The sequence below is a fragment of the Delphinapterus leucas genome, chromosome 10 (assembly GCF_059928025.1).
Source record: "Delphinapterus leucas isolate spDelLeu-1000000601 "Yukka" chromosome 10, BTC_Dleu_Yukka2, whole genome shotgun sequence".
In the NCBI taxonomy this organism is placed as follows: domain Eukaryota; kingdom Metazoa; phylum Chordata; class Mammalia; order Artiodactyla; family Monodontidae; genus Delphinapterus; species Delphinapterus leucas.
In genome coordinates this window covers 8,722,105-8,728,585 of record NC_143138.1, presented here as the reverse complement: position 1 = coordinate 8,728,585, position 6,481 = coordinate 8,722,105, and the positions used below count along the sequence as shown (strand labels likewise).

The window sequence follows — 6,481 nt, the reverse complement described above, 5'->3', positions numbered from 1 at the left end:
CATTGATAGAAACCTTTTGTGTTGCACTTGCACATACCCACCCCCAAAGATGCACACACTCTCCCTCATCGCCCCATTCCTGTACTTTCCTACTTCAGGTGGGTGATGCCAGCTCTGGAGGGAGTTGCCTCTGAACTCCCGCTCACCAAAAAAAAAAAAAAAAAAAAAGTGGCTCTTGCTGGCGAGTGCACCCACACTGCCTGGCAGCCACAACTGTCACCACTCATCAGTCAGGTATGCTGCCTGCTTACCTTTGAGGGCATTCTCACAGCCAAGCAACCAAACTAGAGCCACCTTTCTTGTTTTTTATTTTGCAACTTAGCATGAGGACTGTGTTTAGGAACAGAGCCATCCTGTGGAAACCACACAAGGTGAGGCCAAATCTTAAGAAAAACAGCTTGCAGGTGCCTATCTTCCCAGGCTGACAGCTGGCTTGGATGGACAGGTGGCTGTGTGGCCAGGTAAGGAAGGAGGCGAGGGGACTGCCTTTCCCACACAGCATTTCTGATCTTAGGGGAAGAGGCGGCCAGCAGCAGGCAGAGCTCTGGGCCGGAAATGCCATGTGCAGGAAGCTGGGCTTGGTCTCGAGCTCCCTGCCTTCCGTTCTTAGGAAACTCGGGCAGCCTGAGGTGAGCTACATGCACATTAGAGCTGGCATTTGAGCTTCACCACTGTGTGAGGATGAAGCGTTGCAGAGAGGGTAAGGGGCCTTGCAGTGGGTGGACAGGGGACATGGGTTTGGGCAGCTTCTCAGAACTGCAGCTTGCGTTTCTGACCATTTATTCTCCGTGCCAATGAAGCGTTGCCGGATGCCTGCTCAATTACAGTTCTGGTGTGAAATCACACGGACAGGTTTAATGCCATTTACTGCTTTGGTCAAAGATAATGGAGGGGTGAGAAGGGGTGATGAGGAACCTTCCTGCCCACGGGTTGAACTGAGATCTAAGAGCAGAATGCCCTTTCATCCTCCACTTTTAGTTTTCTCCACTTAAACACTACGCAGGGCATCTTGTTTCCTTCTGTTCTTAAAAGTTACCCAACTGATAGTGGGTATTAATTATCGTACTCCGATAGGGTAAAGGGTGTCAGCAGGATGTCAGCAAGATGTGTTTTCCAAAACACTGAAAGGCCTCCCTCACCCCCACATCCTCCCAATGCCTTCCTCAAGTACTACCCCCTCTCCTCAAATCTAGCCAAAACTTTCCTAAACTTTAAACCACTAAAGTCACTAGTAGGTTAGCCCACCAATATGGCACGTTTGCTGCCGGAAGGCGCCTGGCAAAGTACAACTGGCATTGCAGACTCAGCTGCTCAGTGGCCCGTCTCTGGAAGATCTAGACCACATGAATCCAATGAGACACAGATAAGAGCAAGCCCAGGTTTGTCCTGCCACTTGCTGTTTTGGTGTGCACACCCTTGCTGGGCAACACCCAATTGACCTACCCAGATAAGCAGCAGCGGGGCGGGGGCCCAGGCACCAGCCATTTGAATACTCAGTGAATCAGCTCTGGAACACTGGATGCCTGGAAGTTGAGAAAATGCCCCTTTCCTTCATCCTTCTTTCTTTCAGAGCCTAGGGTTCCAGCTGTAATTTATTCTCTTCTTTACAATCAGAAAAAGTTTTCCCTATACCCTGAGAAAGAATAAAACTAAGAGGAGCTTAGTACTGTCTAGCCGGTGTTATCTCCCAATGCCTCAGATATTTATATGCGCTGTGGTGTGGTCCTTTTATTTTTCAATCAGCAAAATAAATTACCACCTACCAGCGAGGGAGACCTTTTGGTGGCCAAGTTTCCAGATGGGAGTGGCAGAGGGGAAGAAAAGGCCATCCCCACACACATTACTGGCCACTGAGTTGTGTCATTCAGTCAAGCCTGATGTGGTCTGCTCTACCCCATCACAGTTCTTTAGCCTCTCCATTTACAAGGGATGAAATTGACAAGTGCTTGGGAAACACTGAAAAACGTTCTGAAGGTATACAAGAGAGCAGGGATGGGATCTCATCGGGTAGCAAGGTGGCTCTGGAGGGAAGGCAGTAAGACGAGGCGCTAAATTCATGTAAACCCTCTATATCCCAGTGTGCCCTTGATGGCTAGGGGTGCCTTCGCTGTTAGAGCTTCCTTTTGAACTAAACTAGCAAATCTCAGGGATCCTGGATCAGAAATCCCATGAATTTGATTTAGAATGATTTCCAGAATACTCTTCTCTCAGGACTGACATGATTTCAATGAGCAGCAAATAACAGAATTATGCTTGAGGATATGCCTTACGTGAAATAAGAAACAAGAAACCCTCCTTTCTCACACCAGAAGGGTCTCCCTAAAGCCCTCCTGCAACTCTCAACCTTCAAAACATAAACTGTAGGCAGCATTTCAAAGTGATCACAGGGCACAATCGTATACAGAGGGTTAGATACACAGAATATAGTTAGTGCAAACATTCTTGCTAAATTAACCATGGCTTGCTAAATTAATTCCTATAAGCAAAGAAAAAGTTCAATTTTCTGACTAATTATGCTCAATGATTTTCCAAGGTCATGCATGCCTCAAAACAAAGAAAAGAAAATGGTGAAGGTGAAGGTGAATACTGAACATTGCAATAAGGCTTTACAAAGAGCCTGAATCTGAAATGATGTTTTATTTCTATTTCAGCAATAACTACCATTCTCTTAATCAGGGAGCATATCTAGAATCCTATCTTCAGAACCACGCCCTGTGTTCATGCTGGCTACAGACAGGTCTGTATACGCTTAGGATCCCGGGAGCAGGCTCACCTATTTAGGGTCTACTTTCTGGGGCTTAAGAGGTTTCTAAGAAGTAAATTATTCAGCTGCCTCTGCCCTCCCGATTACATAACTTATCTGTGGCAATCAAGAAAGTGTATAGTTGGATGTCATATGATGCTTGTGTTCTTTTGGTGCCCCAGTAATAAGTTTACTTTGGGACCAAGATCCACACCTGACCTAAGTCTCATTGTGAACCATGAATCAAGATGACCAATTTAAACAATTGTTTTCTGAGGGGGTGGGGAATGGCAGTTGTTAATGACACATGAATTTACAAATAATTATTTCGAGGTGTAAGACTAAGTGATTTCTGAAGGATTTAGTGTATTGAAAATGGATCCATTCAAAACAAGCTTGCTTCCTGAGAGAGGGAAAGAAAACCAATTCTAAGTGTTTAGCTTCATAGACAGAACCTGGTGTTACATCTGCACACATCTACACCCACATCCACTCCCCCGCCCATTTCCCCATTCCTAGCAATTCTGTGAAAAAGATCATGCTTCTGAGCAGTTGCCACCCAGTAATAAAGTCGAGACTGTTTTACTCACTCCTGAGGGTGCCCTGGTGATCGCCCATTCCCACTGTCTCCTCCAGTACTTCTACAGATCTGCGTACAGTCCAGCTGTGGGCTGCCTGCATGGAGGGGGCCCTATTCCAAACACTGATTCTTCCCCAGACCTACTGAAACAGAATCTCTTGGGTTGGAATCAGGAATTCTGTTTTATTTTTTAAAAAAACAAGATCCCCAGCTAATGCTTATGCACAATAAAGTTTAGTAACCACTGACGGCAAGATGGCAAGGAAATCCGTTGCGGAGCACAGGCTCCGGACGCACAGGCTCAGCGGCCATGGCTCACAGGCCCAGCCGCTCCGCGACATGTGGGATCTTCCCGGACCGGGGCACGAACCCACGTCCCCTGCATCGGCAGGCGGACTCTCAACCACTGCGCCACCAGGGAAGCCCTGAAATAGGTAATTTTAAACTCTCTTTAATGACACAAAGACACCCAAGACATCACTACTTCTAAAGTCATCGTGATTCAGGTAACCAATATGACTGAAATTACGTATACATTTTAATATGGATGCTGATTTAGATCAACTGAACTAGAGACATGAGAACAGTAAAGCAAAGCAAAATAAAAAGCGGGCTTCTTCTTCAAAATATAAAAAAAAATCCTTTATTAAAATGTATGGATAGACAGTAGTTACCAATAAATATACATATATTGGGGACAGAGCTCAAAATTTTTGCTGATAAGGAGACATAATCAAAAGTGTTTGGGAACCACTGCTTTATTTCATTCCTTCAGGATCGCGATAGTTGAGATGAATCTGATAAACTTTAAAAATACAACAGGATACTAATATATGGTCCCATGTGCCCCCTCTTAGAAGATATCTGTATTTTCATAGAGGACAATGCTTACTCCAGAGGAATCCACTCAAGGAGAGCTTCTGGCTCTCTGGTTGGCAGGTAGATGAGATGTTGGGGTAGAGAAGCCTTTCCCAGAAGAAGCATATCCAAGAAGAAACTTCTAAGGGTTCTTAACCACATCCTTGTCTGGGATGAGGAAATCAAGGCAGTTATGATTTTTCGGTGAACTCACTAATTACCTTCTACTTTCCCACCTGAGTGGGATTCAAAATATGGTCAAGTAGGTTACTGGTGGTTTCTTCAGGTAGTCTGAGGATAAGTGTCTTGTTGGTGTTTTCCATATTCATATTTTTATCGCAGTTTTACATAGACTACCTCAGTTTTAATAATCAACTCTGTGATCACATCAATTCATTCATTTGAAAGAATATTTTATAGGTGTTCTGCTTGGGAGGGAAAACTCAGTTCTTTACCTTGCCTCTGCGTTTCTCTCCCTTTCACTCTACATGTAACTAGCACATGTCTAATTCTCACTTCCAAATATGCCAAACATATTTTACAAAGGAATCTGCTTTAGAGTGACCAACTATTCTAGTTTGCCTGGGATTGTCTTGTTTTAACACTGAATGTTCTGCATCCCAGGAAGCCCCTCAGTCCTCTTCACCCAGAACTGCTCTATCCAATATGGTAGCCACTAGCCACATGGGGTGAGTTAAATCTCAATAAGTTAAAATAGATAAAACAGTTCCTCAGTTGCACTAGCTGTATTTCAAGGGCTTAATAACTACATGTGGCTTCTGGCTACCTTCCTGGCCAGCGTAGATGTAAAAATCTCCATCATTGCAGAAAGTTCTGTTGGACAGTGCTGAGCTAGAGGGTTTTTCCAGCAAGTACCTAGAACTAACATCTTTTAAAACAGTACCCTGGTCAAGTGTCACCGGTTGGCTAAGCAAACTCATGTGATGGGGCCTGCCATCTCAGTGAACACACAGAGTATGCTGGCTCATCAAAGCCTCAGTGAAAACTTTTGTTTTTCAGAGTTCACATTTCCTGATGCATCAGGCTTCTGGAACCATGCCCTCAATCTTCCCAGCTCCCAGGGATTTATAAACAGCTGTTCGCATTTAGTGAAAATGGGAATATGGCATTAAGAAACATTTAACATGACAGCAAGAAAAGACAATTTGACTCCTTTTAAATTGTGTCCATGAGGCATGAGGGTCACACTCATTTTGTTCCCATTTGTGGATTTTCCCTTGATGCGCAGCATAGCAGAGAGGATAGCCGGACCTAGCTGAGTTAGAACTGAAGAGGACATGCATAGGAAAACCACCTTAGGAATGGGTGCCTTTAAGTCGGTCGCATCCCTACCCCAAGCATCAGGTGGATGGAGCAACGGGGCTTCTCCTCTTACAAAGTGGCCAGGAGTCACGCAGAGGACAGCACTTTGGCAACACCCCTGTTCCTCCAGGGCAAAGGAGAATTAGAAACAGAAACAGGAACAAAATGCTGTCGGTTTGAAGATTCCTTGCTGAAAGAGCTAATTGTGAGCACAGGGATTTATTTGTTTTATAGAAGTTATTGAGCACCTACTCAATAGATCCCTACTCGTGAGCCATTCACAGTCTAGTAGGGGAGATTAATAATGTTCACTGATTTTTAAATAACGTAACAAATGGTTACTTGTGAAGCTAGTGGTGATGATGATGACAACTAACATTTACTGGGAGCTTTCCAGTAAGCAAGCAAGCTCTACTCTGAGTGCTTTTGCATGAAGAAATACAAGAAGAATACTTTAGGAATACAGGTGCTGGAAGGATCCCCAGGTGAAAATATAACACACTATTTTTCAAAATTTCCAGGAAATTTAGCAGATAAACAAAGCAAACCTCTCACAAGCTGCTTGAAAAAGTAGCCTAGTAAAGCAATTTAGATAATGGATTTTATTTTTTAAATAACCTTTTTTATTTTGGAATGACTTTAGATTCATGGAATAGTTTCCAAGAAAGTATGCAGAATCCCCATATGATGACTGGTTTCTGAGTCAGACAGAAATGGCTTCAAGTCCCAAGTTCTGTTATTTATTGTTGTGTCCTTGGATAAGTTATTTAACCACTCATACCCTCAGATGTGGCTTCCTCAATTGTAAAATGGCACAACAGAACTTGCTTTAGAGGGTTGTGGGAAAGAAAATAAATGAGAGAATTTGTGTAAAGTGGTTTGTACATGCTTGGGCCACTGTTGTGCTTAATCAACATTAGCACATTATTATTTATGTGGATGACATCTTTAACAAATTAATGAAATTTGTTAAATTT

At 43.6% G+C, this 6,481-nt stretch overlaps 1 protein-coding gene across 6 annotated transcripts in view; it reads left to right on the top strand.

Moving 5' to 3' along the window:
• Window positions 1-332: 332 nt before the first annotated feature.
• Window positions 333-6,481, top strand: part of ADTRP (androgen dependent TFPI regulating protein) — an 89,139-nt gene continuing 82,990 nt past the window's right edge. For 2 of the 6 annotated variants that reach the window (XM_089918325.1, XM_089918321.1), the window contains exons 1-2: window positions 340-461; window positions 2,652-2,737. The gene's annotated coding sequence lies outside the window, so the exon portion shown is untranslated. Of the gene's footprint in view, window positions 462-519; window positions 701-1,693; window positions 2,738-6,481 lie in introns of those variants that run through there. The other 4 variants (XM_089918326.1, XM_022586668.3, XM_089918323.1 and 1 more) reach the window with 4 other exon arrangements.